The 24,983-nt window shown below is 40.5% G+C and overlaps 1 protein-coding gene across 1 annotated transcript in view; it reads right to left on the bottom strand.

The window, feature by feature from the left end:
* The window catches only part of LOC144762998 (antileukoproteinase-like), a gene marked incomplete at its 5' end in the record, with an annotated part of 160,331 nt that overhangs the window by 80,624 nt on the left and 54,724 nt on the right, over window positions 1–24,983 (bottom strand). The gene's annotated exons all lie outside the window — the stretch shown is intronic.

The raw sequence follows: 24,983 nt of genomic DNA, 5'->3' as shown, positions 1-24,983 counted from the left end.
TAGACCAGCGGACAACTTAAGTGTTCAATACAATCAAGCGCAAAGCAGTCAAGAGTAAGGACTTTTTACTTACAATCCCTGCACATTGGTCTTGGAGTCATTTAGCCAAAAACATTTACTAGGGTCATTGTTATTTTTTTAGAATGAATGCCACAATGGAAGTCACAGTGTATAAGAAAATTAGCTAAGGTAAAAGAGTCATTGCTCCCGGCTGGGAGTGGGTGTGAATACCAAAAGTTTTGTTATAACAAAATAAGACATACAGCCTGATTCATGTAGGTAAATTGCACTCGCAAAGAGCCAGATTCTGAGAATCTGGCCCTTTGCGAGTGCGATTTTTGCATTTGGTATTCATGATACCAAATGCAAAAATCGCTATTTAAGAAGTCGCAAATATGCGAGGAATAGCATTTAAGGAATCTCTAATAGAGATTCCTCAAATGCTATTCATGAAACATCAAGAAATAGCGATTTTGAACTTTTGGGGCCGCTATTTACCGACAGGTCAGACCTGTCGGTAAATAGCAAAAACTCAGAAAAATGCTTTTAAAAGCATTTTTCAAAGTTGCATGTAGCACACACACATGTCCTTTGGACATGTGTGTGCACAACACCTGTCCAAAAGTGCATTTTAGGGGTGCTACAGGGCGTCCTTTGGACACCCCTGGCACCCTTAAAATCGCTATCTTAGTTGCGAGTAGCAAATTGCTACTCGCAAATCCTCATTCATTCCTATGGGCCTCTTGGCCCATAGGAATGAATGGGGAGTATTTGCGAGTAGCAAATTGCTACTCGCAAATAAAGAACATGTAGGAATCGCTATTTAAGTAGCAATTCCTACATGAATGCCGTTTTGCGTGTCCTCAATAGCGAATCGCTATGATTCGCTATTAGGGACACGCAAAACGGCATGTACATGAATCAGGCTGATAGTTCTTTCCTTATTTTTCAGAACCATCAGAGGTCCTGAAGAGAGTTCCTTACACTGGGAACTCGAAACGCGTCGACCAGCATTGTGTTAGGCCAATCGATATTTATTGAAAATAAATCTTTGTGGAATGATGATTAATGGTTTAGATGGCCTATTATCAAATTTATAAATGTGATTCTAAATGTTCCTCTTTTTTGATACTACGTTGTAGAATTGCTTTTTGTTTTTGTTAAAACTCTTTCCCAACCCCCCTTCTTTCTTTTCTTCTTCAAACAACACAATTCTGTTGGTTAAAAAACTGTATATATGAGTATGTATGAGAAAAGTGAATGAATGATTGTAAGAGTGCGACATCTTCAAGAAAACACAAATCTTATTCAGACAAGGGATTCTTCCCCCATTCCCCTTCTCTCTCCTGTTGATTTAATATGTAACTTTTTGATAAAAAAAGAAAAAATATGAGTTTTTGATTCGCTATTGGAAATAAATGGATTAATTCAAAGGAATGTTTCTTTCTGAAGAAGTAGTTTAATTCTTTTCTTCAAGTTGATGTTTTGATAAACAGGTTTGCAGTACTGGCACACAGTGGTTGTTTCATAACTTTAAGGCTTGGCCATACTGCAGAAGAGCCAAACCCTTGCTTGGTTTTCGTTAAATAAAGAAGTGGCGGTTGACAAATTTCCACTTCCAAATATTGAAGAATTAGTTTCGACATTGGATGGTGCTTCTTATTTCACAAAGTTAGATATGGCTTCAGCCTATCATCAAGTTTCTCTTAGCAAATAGTCTCAGGAGTTTACAGCATTTATTACTCCTTTTGGCTCATTTAAAATTTTAAGAATGCCATTTGGATTAATATCTGCTGCCTCTGTTTTCCAGAGAATTATGAATGATTAGTTCAAGGAGGTGTCGGGGGTGAGATGCTACCAAGATGATGTATTAATTTGTGGAAAAACTAAAATGGAACATGATCAGAAACTTAAATGTGTGTTAAGTATAATGTTAAAAGCAGGGTTATCTCTTAGACGTGAAAAATGTAAATTTGGAGTAAGTGAACTTGACTATTTGGGTCATCATATTTCTAAGCAGGGAGTGAGACCAAAAGATGATCTGGTTAAAACTATTGAGAGGCTGAAAGAGCCATGTTCTAAAGAAGAACTTTCGTCATTTTTAGGAATGGCGGAATTTTACAATAAGTTCATAAGAAGTTTTGCAGACAAAACTGAAAAACTTAGGTCTTTGATGTGCAGGAAAAATGAATTTGTGTGGAATGAGGAATGTAATAGAGAATTTTAGCAGATTAAAGAAGATCTTAAAAATGCACCTAATCTACAGGCTTTTAAGCCTGGTGATCCCACTTATGTAGTCACTGATGCAAGTTGTAAAGGGCTGGGTGCTTTGCTTTTTCAGATGAGGGATGGTAGAGAGGATTTAATAGCTTGTGCTTCTAGATGTTTGAAGGGAGCTGAACTTAATTATTCAGTTATTGAGAAGGAGGCGCTCGCCATTTATTGGGCACTAAATAAGTTCAGAAAGTTTGTGTGGGGTATTCCGTTTGTGGTGGGATCTGATCATAAGCCCCTTAACCCCTTCAGCGCTAATGACAAGGGTAACTCGTCATGGACTTTCCATTGATTTCAATGGAAAGTCAATGGACCTCGCACACACCCCTTAGCAGCCAAGTGGTTAAGGAGATTTTGGGAAAAAAAGGTTTGGATTCTGTGTCGTCCAGGATTAGGAGATTGGTTATTTCCTTACAAGAGTTTAATTTTAAATTTGAGTATATTCCTGGCAGTTGTAATATCTCTGCGGATTGTTTGTCACGCTTGGTTGTTAATGTGGATACCACTGAGATCCTTGGTGATGACGAAGTATTTGGTAGTGTGTGTGATGTGAGTGTGTGTGAGATTACATTGGGTGCCATAAAAGAAGAGGAGTGAAAAGAGGGGTTGGCTAAAGATGGAGAGTTGGTGAAAGTGATGGAGTTATTGTCTAAAAACTTGAATGATAAGCTCTCTAAACCATGCTCATTAATGTCTCATGAGTTGGCCATTGTGGATGGTGTTTTGGCAAGAGGCACAAGATTAATTCCCCCGGAGAGTTTGAGAAATTCCATTATTAATATGGCTCATGAAGGACACATGGGGATTTCTAAAACAAAGGAACGCATCAGACAAGATTTTTGGTGGCCGGGTTTGGATTTAATGGTTGAGCGTGTTGTTCGTGATTGTATACCTTGTCAGTTAAGTGATAAAGTGTTAAAACCAAGATGTCCTCCTATGGTTTGCAGAAAGTTACCGTTGTGTCCATGGGATGAGGTAGCAATTGACATTGTGGGTCCTTTACATGGTGAACATCAAACTCCCTATTTGATTGTATTGATGGACTTGTACTCTCGTTGGGTTGAAGTTAGCTCTGTACGTGAAATAACATCTAGGTGCATAATCAAGTTTTTAGAATCCATTTTTAAAAGAGTAAATTTTCCAAAATCATTGCTATCTGATAATGGGCCACAATTTTGTTCTGATGAAATGGAGAGATATCTTTTGGCAAGTGGTGTTGTACACAAGAAGATATCTTTATATCATCCAGAGTCTAATGGTTCTTTGGAAAGGTTCAACAAAACGCTAAAAGAGAGTATTCAATTAGCAAGAGTTAATTGTCTTGATTGGAAAGTTGAACTACAAAATAGGATTTCAGCATACAGGTTTACACATCATGCTACCACGGGTAGAACTCCTTTTGAATTATTTAGAAGAAGGTCTTCGAATACAAGCTTGTGTCCGGGTTGGATGTCATTAGATAAAGGATTTAAAGACAATAAGATTGGGTAGTGGAGAGATAAAGAGTTATTGCTTCAAAATAAGAGGAACATTTATTATGAATCTAGCAAATCTTCGAAAGTTATGAATTTCAAAATAGGGGACAAAGTAAAAATTAAAGTTCCTGTTGGCTGTCAAAAGTGGTCAAAATAAACTGGTGTGAAAACAATTATCAAGTTGTTTAAAAATGCTGTGAAAACAGATGATGGTCGTATTTGGAATCATAATCGTGTGGCACTTGTTGGTAAAAAAATCTCTGGAGATGATTTTAAAGTCTCTGGAGATGATGCTTCCAAGTCTGTTACAGGTGATGATTCTACACGAAGGAGTCTCAGAGTTAGTAAGATTCCCAGTTATCTGCAGGATTTTGTTAGATAATATGTCAGTATTGTAAGGTTATGTGACATGTAATTTTACTTACCATTTTGGTAAGTTTTTGATGTTAATTATATATGAAGGGAGATGTGTGATGTATTTGGGTTCCATGTCTGGTGTTCTGACATGGAACCAAGTTTCTCAATGTTCTGAACTGTGGCAGTTGCCACTGCTTGCTTGATAGATGAGGTTGTTTAATAAAGACCTCTCTTAATTTAACATTAATGCTTCAATTTCACTTTGTCACACCCATCGTGAAGACTATTTAAGTGACTGCAGGTTTATTATTCTACTGCGTGTCAGAGAGTATTCTTAGCTTTACGAGATCATCACCGCTGAAAGGCACAGTATTGTTTACATTTGCCTATCATCTCACTGATAGGCACAGTTTATCTATTACTCCAAAGACTCGACTTTATAGGAAATAAAAGGAATTCTTAGAAGGAAACTTTATATAATACTTTTGAGCTTTCAGATATGTTACTTTATCGAGTGTTGTAATAAAACGAAAAGTTTTGAAATGTATTACTACGTAAAAGAGTTAATATAATCTTATGCTAGTTCTTCCTCTTTTTAAGAAGCTGTTGAGATATGGCTGATGTTCAATATTGAACAAGGTTCGCAAGTTTACTGGCTCTCTCATTGTGTTTTGATTTAACCTTAACGTGTACTCACATTTAAAGAAAATAGTTGTGATTTTAGTAGAGGAATATTTTTGAATATTTAAATTGAATTTTACTTTTGACATGGCAATAGCAAATATGACACAACCACCCACCTCCATTCTTAGACAACATGGGTGAACCAATTATACCATGGAAAGAATGGGAAAAAATATTTATGTCCTACTTAATTGCTATTGAGGGAGAGAGATTATCTGCCATAAGGAAACAGGACATATTATTGCATAATATTGGTGTGCAAGGTAGGAAAATTTATGAAAATCTATCAGACTCTAGTAGTGAGGAAGAGGATGAACTGCTACCTATAGATGTATTCCAGGCAATAATCAATAAGTTGGAAAAGCATTTTGGCGCAAAATTGAACATAGTCTTAGAAAGGCACAAATTCTTTTCAAGAATTCAAGGAAAAAGTGAAAAAGTTTCAGCCTACATTGCTGTTTCATGCGGGCTTGTAAATAAATGTGAATTTAATGCGCTTGGAGATTCATTGATCAGAGATCAACTTGTAAGATGTACAAATAATCCCAAAGCACAGGAAACACTTTTGAGTAGTAATCTAGAACTGAAAGAGGCTATCCATGAGGCTAAAAGCATTGAACATACAGCTGAGTGTATAAAGGAAATGAAACAGAGCAATTACTCAGACAATGTACATGAACTTAAAAATCTCATGAGTAAATGTGAAATAGCAGATTCTTGTGAAGGAGTACTAAAATTAAATGTGCCGATTAACAAAAAAAGAGAAGTGGATGAAAAGAAGGAAAGATTAAGGTGGTATTGATGTGGGAATGCTAATCATCTGGCAAATAATCCTAACTGCCCAGCCAGATCTGTTATTTGCAAGAAATGCAACATTAGGGGGAACTTTGCAAGACAGTATAGGTTTGTGAAATTTGAAAAGAAAGATGTACATGTAATTGAGGATGAAATAACAGTTTAATTTTCCATGCTGTAAATGAAATTAAGGTGGCAGAGGGTAACTATCTTACGTGCAACATTAGCTTAAATGGTGTGGATGTGAGGGTTTTTGCTGACTCATGTTCCCCGTATACCCTGATCGATTATGATACTTTTAAAGAAAAATGTAATGGAAAATGATATGCAATTCAGCAAGCAGACATTAAGCCTCGTGGTTATAACAAAGATCATATTCCATTAGTTGGTATGTTCAACGACACGCAGCTAGTGGTCTCACTGGCGCAGGAGGTTAATCAAACTGCGCCAGGCGGGCTTAGAGAGTGCCTGGAGGAGGTGAGGAACTGGATGTCGTCATCATCCCTGAAGTTGAATGGGGATAAAACAGAGCTGATGCTCTTAGGCCCATCAGACCTGGCCCTTCCCCCCTCTCTGTGGCCCCCTTGTCTAGGTCCTCCTCCAACACCCAAAAAGACTATCAAGAGTCTCGGAGTGTGGCTGGACAGCTCACTATCTTTTAATGCCCAGGCCACTAAACTCTCAGCCACTTGTTTTGGTATTATGAGGGTGCTACACAAAATATTTCCCCTCCTTCCCCTGGAAGCAAAACAGGTAGCTATTCAAGGTCTTATTCAATCACGCCTTGATTTTAATAATGTACTCTACCTTGGCGGCCCAGAATACACCCTACGCAGGCTGCAGATTGTACAGAATTGCGCAGCGCGCCTACTGCTCAAAATTCCCCGCAGGCAATCAGTGAGGGCCGGACTGATCACCCTTCACTGGCTACCGATCCGGCAGAGAGTTTTGTTTAAAACACTATGTATAGCTCATCGAGCCTTCTGGGACTTAGGACCCAGCATCACACGTGATCTGGTTACCCACTACATCCCTAACCGTAGTCTTCGTTCCAGCCAGACCTTCCTGGCAGTGGTGCCAAGAATAAAAAGATCCAGATCTGGTGGAAGGACGTTCACATACAACGCATCCAAGACCTGGAATACCCTGCCACCCCACCTTAGAGCGAACCCTAACCTCACGGAGTTCCGCAAGCAATTAAAGACCTTTTTGTTTGCATCCTCTTACTAACTGTCTGCCTCCCCTTCCTGCCCCTGGTAAACTCTGGCTATCCTAGCGCTTGGACGCCCCCGGGCAACAATTCGCGCTTTATAAATCCACAAGTTTACAAGTTTACATGAACATTTCTTTTAAAGATCGTAGTGGGAAAAGTATATTTAGCAAAAAAGTATCTAGTTTGTTATGTTGGGCTCACCAGAGAGAAATAGGGATAAAACTTGATCCTAACAGCTCAGAACAACTTTTAACAGTAGATAAAAGTGATGGTTGTACACACATTGTTGATGAATGTCCTAATGTTTTTTGTGATGAAATTGGCCTTTTGAAGAATTTCCAACACAAAATTAAACTTAAAGAAAACGCAGTGCCAGTTGTACACAAAGTCCGGCCTATCCCTCTTTTGATGCATGAACCCCTTAAGAGAGAACTTTTACAAATTAGTAAGTCAAAAGATTATTGAACCTATTGAGAGCTCATTATGGTTGGCTCCCATAGTAGTCACCCAAAAACCTGGTGGAAGGGGTTTGCGCCTATGTGTTGACCTAAGAGACATTAATGCAAACATCTGGGTTGACAGATTCCCGCTCCCTAGAATAAATGAAATGATAAGCATGATTGGAGATGCCAAAGATTTCAGTGTAATAGATCTCTCCCAATCGTACCACCAAATTAAACTTCATCAAGATTCTAAGTCTCTGTCTTCATTTATTACACCTTTTGGTGCGTTTAGGTACTGCAGGATGCGTTTGGTCTTGCATCAGCGGCAGTAGTTTTCCAAAGAGTGATGCATCAGATTTTGAAAGAAATTAAAAATGTACTCTGTTTCCAAGATGGTACAAAAGGGGGTGGTGATGGACGGAGCATCTGAACCAATCAAACACTCACACCCATTCAGGTGATCTGGGTTTAATCCATCATCGTTCTTTAGCCCACTCTGCCACCCCAGTTCAGACATGGCCATATGCAAATCAGTCTGACCCTGTGCCTCATGGGAACAGTCCAGCCCGAACTGCCAAGCCATGCCTTCCCTGGACCGGAAACAAGCTTCCGAGGACCTGTTTCTGTCATTTCAGCCGTCTTCAGCCCGGCTTGCTTGAATCCAGTGGCAAAGTGAGCAAGGGACTCACGTCTGAGCATACCCTGCCAACTTATGCCGAACAAAGTGGTACAAAAGGGGGTGGTGATGGACGGAGCATCCGAACCAATCAAACACTCACACCCAGTCAGGAGATCTGGGTTTAATTCATCACTGTTCTTTAGCCAACTCTGCCACCCCAGTTCAGACATGGCCATATGCAAATCAGTCCGACCCTGTGGCTCATGGGAACAGTCCAGCCCGCACTGCCAAGCCATGCCTTCCCTGGACCGGAAACAAGCTTCCGAGGACCGGTTTCTGGCATTTCAGCCGTCTTCAGCCAGGCTTGCTTGAATCCAGTGGCAAAGTGAGCAAGGGACTCACGTCTGAGCATACCATGCCAACTTATGGCGAACAAAGTGGTACAAAAGGGGGTGGTGATGGACGGAGCATCTGAACCAATCAAACAATCACACCCAGTCAAGAGATCTGGGTTTAATCCATCACCGTTCTTTAGCCCACTCTGCCACCCCAGTTCAGACATGGCCATATGCAAATCAGTCTGACCCTGTGCCTCATGGGAACAGTCCAGCCTGAACTGCCAAGCCATGCCTTCCCTGGACAGAAAAGAAGCTTCCTAGGATCGGTTTCTGGCATTCCAGCCGTCTTCAGCCCGGCTTGCTTGAATCCAGTGGCAAAGTGAGCAAGAGACTCACGTCTGAGCATACCCTGCCAACTTATGGTGAACAAAGTGGTACTAAAGGGGGTGGTGATGGACGGAGCATCTGAACCAATCAAACACTCACACCCAGTCAAGAGGTCTGGGTTTAATCCATCACCGTTCTTTAGCCCACTCTGTCACCTCAGTTCAGTCATGGCTATATGCAAATCAGTCTGACCCTGTGCCTCATGGTAACAGTCCAGCCCGAACTGCCAAGCCATGCCTTCCCTGGACCGGAAACAAGCTTCCGAGGACCGGTTTCTGGCATTTCAGCCGTCTTCAGCCCGGCTTGCTTGAATCCAGTGGCAAAGTGAGAAAGGGACTCACGTCTGAGCATACCATGCCAACTTATGGCGAACAAAGTGTTACAAAAGGGGGTGGTGATGGACGGAGCATCTGAACCAATCAAACACTCACACCCAGTCAAGAGATCTGGGTTTAATCCATCACCGTTCTTTAGCCCACTCTGCCACCCCAGTTCAGACATGGCCATATGCAAATCAGTCTGACCCTGTGCCTCATGGGAACAGTCCAGCCCGAACTGCCAAGCCTTGCCTTCCCTGGACCGGAAACAAGCTTTCGAGGACCTGTTTCTGGCATTTCAGCCGTCTTCAGCCCGGCTTGCTTGAATCCAGTGGCAAAGTGAGCAAGGGACTCACGTCTGAGCATACCCTGCCAACTTATAGCGAACAAAGTGGTACAAAAGGGGATGGTGATGGACGGAGCATCTGAACCAATCAAACACTCACACCCAGTCAGGAGATCTGGGTTTAATTCATCACTGTTCTTTAGCCCACTCTGCCACCCCAGTTCAGACATGGCCATATGCAAATCAGTCTGACCCTGTGCCTCATGGGAACAGTCCAGCCCGAACTGCCAAGCCATGCCTTCCCTGGACCGTAAACAAACGTCCGAGGACCGGTTTCTTGCATTTCAGCCGTCTTCAGCCAGGCTTGCTTGAATCCAGTGGCAAAGTGAGCAAGGGACTCACGTCTGAGCATTCCCTGCCAACTTATGGCAAACAAAGTGGTACAAAAGGGGGTGGTGATGGACGGAGCATCTGAACCAATCAAACAATCACACCCAGTCAAGAGATCTGGATTTAATCTATCACCGTTCTTTAGCCCACTCTGCCACCCCAGTTCAGACATGGCCATATGCAAATCAGTCTGACCCTGTGCCTCATGGGAACAGTCCAGCCCGAACTGCCAAGCCATGCCTTCCCTGGACCGGATACAAGCTTCCTAGGATCGGTTTCTGGCATTCCAGCCGTCTTCAGCCAGGCTTGCTTGAATCCAGTGGCAAAGTGAGCAAGGGACTCAAGTCTGAGCATACCCTGCCAGCTTATGGCGAACAAAGTGGTACAAAAGGGGGTGGTGATGGATGGAGCATCTGAACCAATCAAACACTCACACCCAGTCAAAAGATCTGGGTTTAATCCAACACCGTTCTTTAGCCCACTCTGCCACCCCAGTTCAGACATGGCCATATGCAAATCAGTCTGACTCTGTGCCTCATGGGAACAGTCCAGCCCGAACTGCCAATCCATGCCTTCCCTGGACCGGATACAAGCTACCTAGGACCGGTTTCTGGCATTCCAGCCGTCTTCAGCCCTGCTTGCTTGAATCCAGTGGCAACATGAGCAAGGGACTCACATCTGAGCATACCCTGCCAACTTATGGTGAACAAAGTGGTACAAAAGGGGGTGGTGATGGACGGAGCATCTGAACCAATCAAACACTCACACCCAGTCAAAAGATCTGGGTTTAATCCATCACCGTTCTTTAGCCCACTCTACCATCCCAGTTCAGACATGGCCATATGCAAATCAGTCTGACCCTGTGCCTCATGGGAACAGTCCAGCCCGAAATGCCAAGCCATGCCTTCCCTGGACCGGATACAAGCTTCCTAGGACCGGTTTCTGTCATTCCAGCTGTCTTCAGCCAGGCTTGCTTGAATCCAGTGGCAAAGTGAGCAAGGGACTCACATCTGAGCATACCCTGCCAACTTATGGCGAACAAAGTGGTACAAAGGGGGGTGGTGATGGATGGAACATCTGAACCACTTTGTTCGCCATAAGTTGGCGAACAAAGATCTCCTGAATGGGTGTGAGTGTTTGATTGGTTCAGATGCTCCGTCCATCACCACCCCCTTTTGTACCAATCTGTTTCCAAGACGACATTTTAATTTATGGAGAAACTAGTAAACAACACAATCATGTTTTAAACAAGATTTACAAGCTCTCACTTTAGCTGGCCTGACCATAAAGAGAGAAAAGTGCAAAATGTATGTAGAATCTGTTGACTATTTGGGACACACTATTTCGAATAGTGGATTTAAGCCTAAAATAGATCTTATGAAGGCAGTAAGGGAAGCACCAGCACCTACTAACAAAGAGGAAGTTAAGTCCTTCCTAGAGTTAGTCGAATACATGACAAAGTTTGTAAACAATTTTGCTGATATCAGGGGTCCTTTAAGGGAGTTACTAAAAAAAGGGAAACACTTTGTCTGGAGTCCTGGCTGTCAAGAGTCTTTTGAATTCAACAAGAAAGCTATGTGGATGCACCATTCTTGGGCAATTTTGACACTAGACGTAAAACCATATGAACAACAGATGCCAGCAGCAAAGGCGTTGGGGCGACCCTCAGTCAATTTATAGATTGCGAAGAAAAAATTATAGCATTTGCCTTGAGAGCATTAAAAGGAGCTGAGCGCAACTACTCCACTGTGGATCGTGAGGCTCTAGCTGAGGCATGGGCTATTATTCACTTTAAATTTTACCTGTGGGGTTTACCCTTCACTGTACGCACAGACCACAAACCACTTAATAAAAAATGTTCTACTAAAGGCAGAGGGAATACCACTCCTCCAATAAGCAGATGGCTCATGGGCCTTGAAGGATACAATTTCAGAATTGATTATGTTCCCGGTACTAGGAACACAGTAGCTGACTGCTTATCTAGATTACCGTGTAGTGGAGAGGAAACAGAAGCAAACAGCATAGTAGAACAAGTCATGCTAGTAGAGATTCCAGGAATTTCTTAAGGAGAATGGGAAGTGGGCATGAGCACAGATGAGTCCCTCAATAAGGTTAAGGAAAAAATTGTTCATAGTTGGCCTTTGAAACAAGGGGGTGTAGAAGACTAATTGAAGGATTTTTGGGGAATTTGCAATGAATTAAGCATTGTAAATGAGAAGGTTAGGAGGAAAGATAAACTAGTACCGTCTAAAGATCTCTGGGATAGAATTGCAGACTTAGCCCATGAAGGCCATTTGGGCAAGAACTTAACTAAGTCTAAGGTCAGAGCATCCTATTGGTTCCCAGGTATTGATAGAATTGTAGAGAACAAGGTAAATGAGTGCATGATCTGTGCATTGATTGACAAAACCAAGGTTACAAGGGCTGTCCCTATGTCTCCTGTAAATGTACCTTTAAAACCATGGGATAAACTTGGCTTAGATATCATTGGTCCTCTAAAAAACTCTTTGTGGGAAGGCAAATTCATGTTAGTATTGGTAGATTACCATTCCCATTGGATAACGACAAAAGCCTGCACTAAAATCAACAAGTCATCTTTGATTGAATTCCTTTCTGATACCTTCATGAATGAAGGTGTTCCCAGTACCATCATAACAGACAATGGAGTTCAATTTTCTTCAGATGAAATGCACAATTTTTTGAAGAATTTGTCTATCTGCCATTTTAAAACTGTTTTGTACTGTCCAAGGGCCAATGGTCTTGTAGAACGTGTGAAACATATGATAAAGAATGCATTCAATTGGCCCAAGTCCCTTGTAAACCTGTAGATAAAGCACTTAAGGACATGCTCTGGTCTTATCATACTACACCAAATTCTGTAATGAATATTTCTCCATTTCTAGCACTCAAGGGTAGGTTACCTGGTACTAAAATGATCCCTAACTGGTTGGGAGGAGGAGAACTCAGATGGGTAAACAGAGAGGAGATGGAGGGTAATGTTAAACGACATCAAGAAGAGAATACTAAAAGATATGATTTCAAACATGCAGTGAAAGTTCCTGATTGGAAGGTTGGGGACAATGTAGTAGTAAAACTTCCAGTTGCCCGTCGTTCCTGTGGCAGTAAGTTCTCTAAACCCATGAGAATAATTGAGGTAAAAAAGAATGGGGTCACACTAGATGATGATAGGACTTGGAGCATGGATAGAAAATCACATGACAATGCTAGCTACAGTGATAATAGTCACCACCAAGACTCCTTCCGTATGAATAACAATTGTGCTAATCCTCGGACTTCGCAAAAAGACCTTATAACTAATGGGGAACGTTCCTGATCATCCTAGCCTTCTATAAGTACCTTGTGTTATTGCATACGTCACATATCTTATCACTCTTCCCATCCTTAGTCTCCCTCCTCCTTTTATTTCATGTTGTTGTGAGGAAGGGAGAAGTGTTGTAATTTGCTCCTTTTTTTTAGCCCTTTCTTTGTCCCCCTGTATTGCGTCATTCCTTTCCCTTGTCACCCCTGTTTCTGTTCCCTTTTGGAATGTTCCTTCTTCTCTGGTGCTGTACTGACAGTTGATATGACAGTTGATAGACTGTAAGCTCTTGTGGCAGGAGGTTGAATTTTATGCTAATAAAGCATTTACTTAATGACAAGTTTAATTTGTCTTTTCTTAATAAGCCCTTGTGTTTATTGGGAGATTTTTATAGCTACATGTAAGTGCTGATGCAGAGCCGTAGGTTGTTGCGAAGGACTCTATTTCCCTTATCTGTGAATTGTACACAATCACACGTGTAGATGCCATCCATTTCGAAAAGCAGATTGTTGTTGTATATGGAGCCCATTCTATGGTCTCTGAGGTAAGCAGAAATAGCTTTATTGACATTTTTTCTAGCTTTCCCAATCTGTGCACAAATCTGATTGGACCACTTCCATTTCTGTCTTTGCCATATGTTAGTGTACACAAAAACAGTTTGGGGAAAAAGGAACATCAATTCTGCAAAGGTGTCCTTCATAAGCATATCCTGACCCACCCCAGTCAATGTGCCTAGGTCATTGCCACCACAGTGCACAATTATGACGTCAGGGGATTGGAGATGCAAAAAGGTTTTTAACAACAGGCATCAATTGGTGCCACTTTAATCCTCTCTGTCCAATCCATTTAATGTCTACATTTTGCAAAGTTAGGTCTTTGTCAATACCTCTGCTTTCAGCATACCTTTTGCACCAGAATACATAGCTGTGCCCAACAATCCACACTGAAAGCATCTTGAAGGGATCTCTTTAGCTAATGAAAAGATGTCTGTAGCTGTTGAGTCAGTTGGTAGAATGAGAGATATCTAAAATGGTGGAGAAGATGCTGTTTTTAATTAAGTAGAGATGTGATTGGCTGCTTAAGAAGATTCTACATTCAAATATAGGTTTAATTTTACTTTGTTTAAAAAGCATGTTTCTTATTGGTTAGAAACAATGTTTGAAAGGCACAGAATAAAGGATAAGGGTATGTTTTACAATAGCAACCACACTTGCTGTTCTTATTTGCAGCATTCTGTGGTGAACTTTCGACCTGACAGTTAAGTTGAATGTTGCATGAGCTGTTGCTAAGGAAACTGGCCTTAAGCAGAAGGGGTGAAGAAATCATTTGAAAAGTGTTATTATGTAGAAAAGTTGTGGGAAATCTTGCCATTAGTGGTTTTACCTTGGAGAGTGTGGTGATCTATATTCTCTGTGTATAAAAGAAAATCCTGTCTGAGTGTGTGAGATTTTTCATTCAACAGATTTATTTTAAAGGTGAGTTATATATTATTGAGGTTCATTTACAATAGATTTGACATTATTCTAAAACTGTGTTGTTTGAAATATATTATTAAATGTAGAGATGTATATTGGGATTATTTTTATTGTAATTGAAGTTTGTTAAAACAACAGTTTGTACAGTAATATATATATTTTAAGTCTGTTTAAAGGTATAGCTGAATGATGCTTCTTATTTTTTGATAGTTAGTTGAACATGCACTACAAATGTGTATTTTCAAATAGTTTATTAGGCATCATTTGTTCTTTCTACAAAGGTATAGTTTAATGATACTGCATAATTATAGTTAGTTTGGTAAAATGTAGCACATCTGTGCAGTTTGAAAGATGATCATATAAGGTGTTAATAATTAAGTTTCTGTTATTAGTTTGTACAGAAGGTAATGCCATATGTTGTAGGATAGAATGGTGAAATGATTATGCTTCTTTTTGTAGTTTGAGCCAAGGTATAGTTGAATGATGCCAAATTATTTTAGATATAATGCTGAAGATGTATAATAAAAATGTGGTTTTAGACATGAAAAAAATTAAAGGTGTTGTTTATTAGTTTCCTTCCTGAAATCTGTTGAGAGGTATAGTTTAATGATGTTGCATATTTCTAGATTTAATGGTCAAGATGTAGCTCAAAAGTAAACCACCACGTTTTACTCTTTCTGCTATGTTGTAGTTATCTACTCAACTAGATAGTATGTAATGAATAATTTATGTGTTCAAATGGTATATGGTATTTATATTGTTGTATGTTTATTTAGTGAATTTTTGAGAGGTCCTTGACTGATAATAGGGGTGCAAAGATAGTGAATATGTGATTTTATAAGTACATGAAAAATGATTTACTGATTCTATATTGTGCAATCTCCCAGTTAGTATGCAAGCACCACCCATACATCCATGCAAAGACTCATGCACTATACATTCAGTTCCAATACCACCTTTGCAGTACTGATTCCCTCCTCCAATTACCCAGGTAGTACCCATGCAGTCCAGCAATCACACTGTCACTCTCTGTGCACTCCTCTAGTCTTCCAGTCAGTACCATGTCCTTATCTATTCACTGTGCTAATACCAGAGCACTTATAAATTCACCATGCACTTACATTGCAGTACTTCAATCATCCAGTCAGTACTCATGTACTGATGCAATTACCCAGGCAATTATTCCTGTACTTCTACATTCCTTTGACTTCTACCTATACAGTTTACTAATCTCCCTGTTACTATGTATGCACTCCTTCAGTTATTCAGCCAGTCCCATATACTTATCCAATCACTCTGCCAAAACTGAAGCACTTATAAAATCACCATACACTCACATTGCAGTACTCCAATCTTTCAGTCAGTATTTCTGTACTCATGCAATTAACCAGGAACTAACTCTTGCACTTTTACAATCCTTTGAGTGCTATGTATACACTTTAGTGATCTCCATGTTACTACCTATGTACTCCTTCAATTACCCAGCGAGTCCCATCTCCTAATCCAATCACTCTGTCAAAACCCAAGCACATATAAATTCACTATGCAGTCTCCTTGCAGCACTCTAAGTATCCAGTCACTATCCATGTACTCATGCATTGACCCAGGCACTAACACATGCAGTGCTACAATCACTGTTAGAATCAATCATGCTCTACACATGTACTCTAGCAATGACCCAGATGTTAGCATGCAGTTATTTCTCTTTTTTAACCAAATAAGGTAGTTTTGAAGAAAACTATTTTCTTTCCTATTTTTTGTACAGCGTCAAAATGTCATTCAAACTGAAAAAAAATTAGTAGCAATGATTTCTTGCTGCTGAATATACAGTGTCAACTGATTGTTCTCCACAGCATAAAATGGCATTTCATTTTATACAATGCTGTTTGAGCATTGCAAGCTCTGTACAAATATCCGGGCTGCAAGATACAGAGGTTGAGCCTCCAGAAGTACTGGGACCAGCTCCCTGGTCAGTTTGTGGTGTGGCCTCTTTAGCTCGTCGCAGTTGTATATAATCTGCAGATGTTTATACATAATCGAAGTGGCACATGAGTACTTTTTCTCGCTGTCTCTTGTTAAAACGTTGGGACACAGTGTGCAGCTCACCTTCCTTGCATTTACTTTTCTTTCTCCCTACGGAATTATAAATAATTTCCAAACAATAGACTTTGGGTTTTTTGTAGAGGTGGAACTAAATCTTTTTCATCAGATGGAAGGTCACCAGGTGGAATACAAGAAGCCAAGGAATATCTTTTGGCGTAGTGGAAACAATATCAATATGAATTAATGTGTTTATTTTAGATATTGTCACAGCAAATGATTTAGACTTTTGTGGATTAATAAAGAATTACTGATTAAATTATCGTTTCCGTTCTTTGATATTGTATTTAGAAAATTCTCTTAGAAATAACCATTTTAAATATTTGATAGTTGTATTATATGCAATGTTATTGAGAATGTTTATTTTAGAAACTGTGAAGAGATAGTTGACTTTGTTGTAAATATTTTGGACACACATTTGTTTGTTATTTATCAATATTATTGATTGCATTTTTTGCTCACTGTTATATGATAAGTAACATTGAAATCACTGTATATGGTGAAATTCAATAGATTCTAAAAACAGCAAAAAAGGGAAACGAAATATGTTATATAACAGTAAAAATATATTGTGTTCTTAAAATTTTAATATTATATGTTATAAATGTATTTTTTCTTCTCTTTTAAAGAGACAAATTCTAAACTTTGAACGTTTTCAACATTTAAATTATAAAACACAACTGCAAAAATGCTATCAAATACTTTGACATCTAGTATTGTAAAGGTAAAATTAAGTAACGCAAACACTGTGCACTATCCATACAGTCCTGTAACCATCTAGACACTGCTCATTTACCTCCTAAATTCCACAGGTACTATCCATGCAGTCCTGCAATCAATCTGTCACTCTCTGCTCACTCCTTCAATCACCCAGCCAGTACTATGTACTAATCCAATCTCTCTATCAATACCCAAACACTTATAAATTCATTCATGCGATGTCCTTCAAGCGCTCAAAACATCCAATCACTACCCATGAAGTCATGCAATGACCCAGTCATAAACACACGCACTGCTGTAATTCTTTAAGTGCTACCTATACAGTTTAGTAATCTCCCTGTTACTACGTATGCACTCTTCTTATAACTCAGCCAGTCCCATGTCCTTATCCAATCACTCTGCCAAAACACAAGCACTTATAAATTCACTATACACTCTATATGCAACACTTTAAGTATTCCAGTCAGTATGCATATACTCATGCAGTGACCCTGGCACTAACACACGTAGTGCTACAAACAGATGTGCACTATTAATGCAGTCCTCTAACCACCTCCACAGTACTTATTCACCCTTTCAATGTACCAAGTACCACCCATGCAGTCCAGCAATCACACTGTCACTTTCGGTGCAGTCCTTCAATCATCCAACCAGTACCATGTCCTTATCTAATCACTGCACCAAAACCCAAGCACTTATAAATTCACCATGCTGTAAACTTGCAGCACTCTAAGTATCCACTCACTATCCATGTACTTATACAATGACTCAGCCATTAAGATATGCAGTGCTACGTTCAAATGTTCACTATCCATGCAGACCAATCACCCTGTTACTCTCTGGGTACTCCTCCAATCAGCCAGCCAGTACTATGTGCTAATCCAATCTCTCTGTCAATACCAAAGCACTCATAAATTCACTCATGCACTCTCTTTGCAGTACTGTAATCATCTAGTCACTACCCATGTAGTCATGGATTGACCCAGTCACAAACACATGCACTGCTGCAGTTCTTTGAGTGAGATCTATATAGTTTAGTAATCTCCCTGTTACTACGTATGCACTCTTCCAATCACCCTGCCAGTCCAATGTCCTTATTCAATCACTCTGCAAAAACACAAGCACTTATACATTCACCATGCACTCTCCTTGCAACACTCTAAGTCTCCTGTCAGTATGCATATACTCATGCAATGACCCTGCCACTAACACATGTACTGCTACAATCAGATGTGACTATTCATGCAGTTCACAAACCACCTCTACTATACTGATTCACTCCTCCAATTACCAAGGTAGTACCCAGGCAGTCCAGAAATCACACTGTCACTCCCTGTGCATTACTTAAATTATTGAGCCAGTACCATGTGCTTATGTAATCACTGCACCAATACACAAACACTAATAAATTCACCATGCACTCACATTGCAATACTCTAATTATCCAGTCACTACACATGTACTCATGCAATTATCCAGGCACTTATTCATGCACTTCTACATTCCTTTGACTGCTATCTATACAGTTTTCTAATCTCTGTTACTACGTATGCACTCCTTCAATTACAGTGCCATGTCCTTATGCAATAACTCTGCCAAAACCCAAGCACTTATAAATGGACCATGCACTCACATTGCACTACTCTACTCATCCAGTCAGTAGCCATATACTCATGCAATTACTCACGCACGTATTCCTGTACTTCTACATTCCTTTGACTGCTACCTATATAGTTTATTAATCTCTCTGTTAGTACTAATGCACTCCTGCAGTTACTCAGCCACTCCCATGTATTTATCCAATCACTTTGACAAAACCCAAGCACTTATAAAATCACCATGCACTCTCTTTGCAGTAGTGTAATTATCCAGTCAGTACCCATGTACTCCTATAATAACATAGGCGCTAACACATGTAGACCTACAATTACATGTACATTAATCATGCAATCCAGCTATCTGCCGCTCACTAATCATGCACTCTTAGAATCAATCATGCTCTACACATGTACTCTATCAATCACCCAGATGTTAGCATGCAGTTATTTCTCTTCTATAACCAAATAAGGTAGTTCTGAAGAGAATAGTTTTTTTTCTTCTTTTGAAATGTGTTTTGTGTTTTTTGAACAATTTTGAGATTTTTGGGGTGTTTTTCCAAAAACAAAAAACAAACAGAGAAAACTTTAAACTTTTGGAATTAAAACGTAATTCCAACTAAAACAAATAAATTAGCAGCGATTATTTCTGCTTGCTGAACATACAGCATCAACTGATTGCTCCCCACAGCATAAAATGGCATTGCATTTTATACAATGCTGTTTCAGGTTTGCGAACTATGTGCGGATATCTGGTCCACGAGATGAAGAGGTTGAGCCTCCAAATGTGCTGGAGCCAGCTCCTTGGTTTGTGAGGCCTCTTGAGCATGTCACAATTGTTTGCGTGCAAGTTGTCTTGGATGTATAGTTTGTAGATGTTTATACATACAGGACGTCCCACAGGAGTACTTATTGTCACTGCCTATTGACAGAACTCTGGGACAGAGTGTGCAGCTGACCTTCCTCACATATACTTTCCTTTCTCTCTCCGGAATCGTAAAAAAATTCCATACAATAGACTCTGGTCTTTTCTTCGGAGGTTGTCCCAAAATCTTCATCATCAGATGTGAGGTCTATTGCTGGAGGTGAAGAAGCCATTGGAAAAGTTTTTTAAGTAAACCCCCAAAAGATTCTCAGTATTGCTCCTAAAAACACAGCAGGCATCTCTCCTCTAATGCAGCTGAGAATATGAATAAAGACGGTGGAGTCCTCCAAGTTCTAGAATGGAAAACATTGTCAACCAATGAAATAGTTTCTTTCAAAGTCACACGAGCATCGCGCAACCAGCGGACACTCAGCGCGACATCGTGAAAATGTATTTAACAATAATATAAGTTTATTACAAGTACATATATATTATTTTTATTATTAGTTTAGATGATCTCTTGTTCTGATATGTACATTAAAGTTATATACATATAGTTTTAAAACATAAAAAAATGTTTGTGGGAGTCGCGCACCTAGCACGACCCGGCACGTATATGACGTCACACGGGTCCTGGCACTGCGCACACATCGCATATGAGGCACGCACATGGCGCGAATCCATACGTATATGACGTTACGCTGGCCATGCACCGCGCACCTGTTTTATACCAATCGCGCACATGATGCGATCTCATATGTATATGACGTTACGTGGGGCCATTCACCCATCGCAAACCAAACACAGCTTCTTCTCGACTTTTGCAATATGCGGCTTGAATTCGCGCAACCCCCGTGATAGGTGCACAATGGGTACTCCAATATTTTCTGAAAAAAATATATACATATATTTTAAAAGACAATAACATCATATAATTAAATTAAAATTAAAGAAAGAAAATAATGATATAATATTACAGTTATAAAATATCTTTTAAATAAAAAACTTGCAGTTTTCAGAAAAAACATAAAAGGTTGTATAAATATTACATTTACAAATGAGCATATAAAAACCCTAGAAATTCACTGAAAAAAATATATAGGTTTCAGGCACGTTATAATTAGAAATTAACATTTAAAAAACCTTTGAAATTCACTGAAAAAACAATAGGTTTCATGAACATTATAGTTAGAAATTAGCATTTAAAAAACCTTTGAAATTCACTGAAAAAACCATAGGTTTCAGGCCCGTTATAGTTTGTTGGACATTTCACTCCTACAAAACCATAGAAAATGTGTTGTTTTAGTTATTTCACCTAACAATAAGTCACGCCCTGCAATGCACTGCTGATTACATCACATATTACATCATTCATGACATGGTCAGTGACATCACTGATGACATCTCAAATGACATCACTGATAACATCATCCATGTGACAATCTGATGCACCTTCTTTCCCCCTTAATATAACCTTTGATACACCCACTCCAAAAAACAGAATACCATTTTTGAAACCACAGACACACCAATACAAGTTACTACATATCTAGTCACTGGTTCTTAGGTCTACACACACATCTACTTATTCACCCATACAATGACTCATACATGCAGTCACTCATCAATATAACACTATCATATGCACTCATACACCTACACAGACACCCACACACCAACACTCATTCAGAGTTTCTCACACACCTAGTCAGTCATGCAAAGAATCAATCACACTTCCATTTACTGACCTATACAGTTATACACACAACACATCACTTATTAGAACAGAAAGAAACATTACTCTCTTATACAATCACTGATACAAGTACACACTTATCCATACAGCCACTCTCACAATCACTGACTCTCTCATATAGTCATTTATATACTCCAACTCTCACATACACTGCCTTTTACATATGTAATAACTTGGACTTGTACCACTGAGACATCCATTCACTCACCAACATACCCATACACACACTCACCCACCCATACAGGTGTTTCCACATGCACCTTTGAACCCATACACACAGTGAAGCAACCACTCAAATATCTATGCACAGACTCACACACCTCCCACCCACCCACACACACACCCAGGCACCCATACAAATACTCAGGCAACCAATCGATAACCCATGTAGACACTGATGTAGCTACTGACCTACCCATGCAGCAGCTAATACAACAGACAGACTGGGACAGACATTCACACAGTTTAGTCACTAACCCATGCATTCAGTAAGACACATGTAATCATTCACTTAAACAGTCAGTCAGGCACCTACTCAATCATCCATTCAGATACTTATACACGCACTCATTCTTCAATACACCTTGGTATATATATAATGCATATGTACACTTTAAAGAAAAACACAGTCAGGGCTACAATCACAAGAATTGAGTTGCATGGGGTGTGGCAAGCCATTGAATTAAGGACAATGATGAAATACTCACCCATTTCGGCAGATTGTGCTATCAGGACATTGGAGTCCATGATTTATTGTGAACTAGGTATTGGGACATGGCCTTTCCAACATGGCAGCTGATATGGATAGAAAACGTCTGCAGTCCTTTCTTGCTGGCCATCATTTTAAACTCACCAATGAGAAGGGTGTGTATTATACTTAAATGAACTCGATGTTTTGCAGGATATACATAGATTTGGAGCACTGAGGAAGGCTTATTACTGAACGCATATGCTGAGATAAATGTATGATGAAAGTGACCCCTTAAGTGCCCTATCTGTTGGAGCGTGAATATAATACGTGAATCCTACCCTCAAAAATTGCGTGGTACCCGCCCTAAGAGTTCGGCAGTTGCTGGAGGGATTTGGAGCTGCGATATATATATATATTCACTGAAAAAAGCAAAGGTTACTGAGACGTTATAGTTAGTCTAACATTTCACTCGTACAAAACAAGAGATATTCAGCAGCTATAGTTAGCTGAGCTACCTATATCTTGCGCCCCTGCAATGCACTGCTTATGACCTCACATATTATTTCACTCATGACATGGTCAGTGATATCACTCATGACATCATCGGTGACTGTGAGTGTTTTTAAAAAGTTTGAGTGTTAAATTATATACCAAGGTATATTGGTGAATTATTGGGTGTATGAGTACCTGATTAGATGATTCAGTCGCTCCGTGACTGACTGTATATGTGAGTGATTTGGTGTCTCAGTGAATGTATGGGAGAGAGACAAGGTTGTGTAAATGTCTGTATCAGTCTGTCAGTTGGTGACTAAGTGGCTGTATCGGTTGGTAAGTGGGTATATGAGTGGCTGTATGGGTGATTGGTTGGTTGCCTGAGTACTTGTATGGGTATATGAATGTCTGTTGTGTGGGTGTGTGTGACTTCCTGCATGGATGAGGGAGTGCTGTGAGTCTACGGCTGTATGGGTTAGTGAGTATGTCTGTGAGGTGCTGTAAGGGCAACTGACTGTGTATGGTTGTGTCAGTGAGTGAATGGATGTGTCGATGGTAGATGGGTGAGTAACTGCATATGTGAAAGGTAGTGTAGGTAAATGTTGGACTATGTGAGTGAGTATGTTTGAATGAGTGATTGTGTGAGTGGCTGTATGGGTGAGTGTGTGCTTGTGTTTGTGTCATTGACTGTATAGGTGAGTGAGTATGCATTAGTATCTGTATGAATCAGTGAATGGGTGTGTATATAACCTATAATCTATGGGTGAGTGAGCAGGTGTGTGAGTAGCTCTATGGGTGTGAGTGGCTGTATGGGTATACGAGTGGATATGTCAGTGGCTGCATTAGTGAGTGAGTTGGCTATGAGTGATGAATGGGTGAGTGAGTGAAAGTATGTTTAGAGCTATGAATCAGTAAGTGGGAATGTAAGTACTGGTATGGGTGTTTTTATGGTTTTGAAAATGGTAGTGTGGAAGTTGGAGTGGGTGTATAAAAGGTTATACTGGGGTGTGAGTGTGTGCGTCAGAGATTATGTGGATGATGTCATCAGTGATGTCATTTGAGATGTCATCAGTGATGTTACTGACCATTTCATGCATAATTTAATATGTGAGGTCATAAGCAGTGCATTGCAGGGGTGCGAGTTACAGTTAGCTCAGCTAACTATAACTGCTGAATTTCTCTGGTTTTCTCTGAGTGAAATGTCAGTCTAACTTTAACGTCTCTGTTACCTTTGGTTTTTTAAGTGACTTTCTAAGGTTTTTTAACTAGCAGCTGCGTTTGCACAGTGGTGGACAAAGGGGCTGGGCCTCTGACTAGCTCTCTTGAATCCTACTTTATGGACTTACAGGAGGTACCAAAAGGGATTTTTAGTCCCCAAGGTCCCTCAGGAGTAAAATGGACTTCATGTCCGAACCATTAGTATACCACAAGCCTCATTTACAGAGTGGTGAGGAAAGGGGGCGTGGTCTCCAAAGACCTCTTAGCAATCCTGCTGTTTGGGACTTACTGGAGATAACAGAAGGGGTAGTTGGTCCCCAAGGATGTTTTTGGGGACCAACCAAGCTACCTCCAGTAAGTTTCACTCAGCAGGATAGTTCAGACCTGGTAGGAGGCCATGCCCCTTTTCTTCACCACTCTGCAAAGGGGACTTCTGCTGCACTACTAGTAGGGTGATGAAGTCCATTTGGCTGTTGAGGGTCCTTGTGGGCCAACAACCACTCATGTTACCTCCACAAAGTTCCACACAGTGGGTTTGCTGAGAGGTTTTCAGTGGCCACACACTGTTTCTCCACCACACTGCAAACGTGCCTTCTGGCGCTCTACTAGTTGGTGGTTGAGGTCTCCTTGACTCTTGAGAGTCCTTGGGGCCAACTAGCCCACTTTTAACCTTAAGTAAGACCCATACAGCTGGATTGCTATGCAGTGGCATAACGAAAGTTGAGGGGCCCCCGCTCTGGATTTAATCAGGAGCTCTCAGGCCTGAGTACTGTGCTGATGGGGCCCCCTGCAGCTCGGGGCCCCCACAATCCGGGGGCTGTGAGGGCCTGTGTTATGCCACAGTTGCTGAGAGGTCATCAGTGGCCACATCCCCTTTCTCCAAAACTCTGCAAACACGCCTCCTGGCTCTCTGCTGCTTGGGGATACAATACCCTTTAGCCCTGATGCCCTCAGCAGGCAAGGGGACCTCATCACCCACCAGTAGTGCGCCAAGAGGCACGTTTGCAGAGTGGCGGAGAAAGGGGGCGTGGCTCGGACCACCTCTCAACAAAACCCACAGTGTGGGGCTGTTTGGAAATAACAGGAGGTCTTGTTGGCCCCTAAGGACCCTCGGCAACCAAGGGGACTTCACCCCCACCCAGCAGTGTGCCAGAAGACCTATTGGTGGAGAAAG

Source organism: Lissotriton helveticus, chromosome 6 (assembly GCF_964261635.1).
Source record: "Lissotriton helveticus chromosome 6, aLisHel1.1, whole genome shotgun sequence".
Taxonomy (NCBI): Eukaryota; Metazoa; Chordata; class Amphibia; order Caudata; family Salamandridae; genus Lissotriton; species Lissotriton helveticus.
This window is presented reverse-complemented; position numbering and strand designations above follow the sequence as displayed.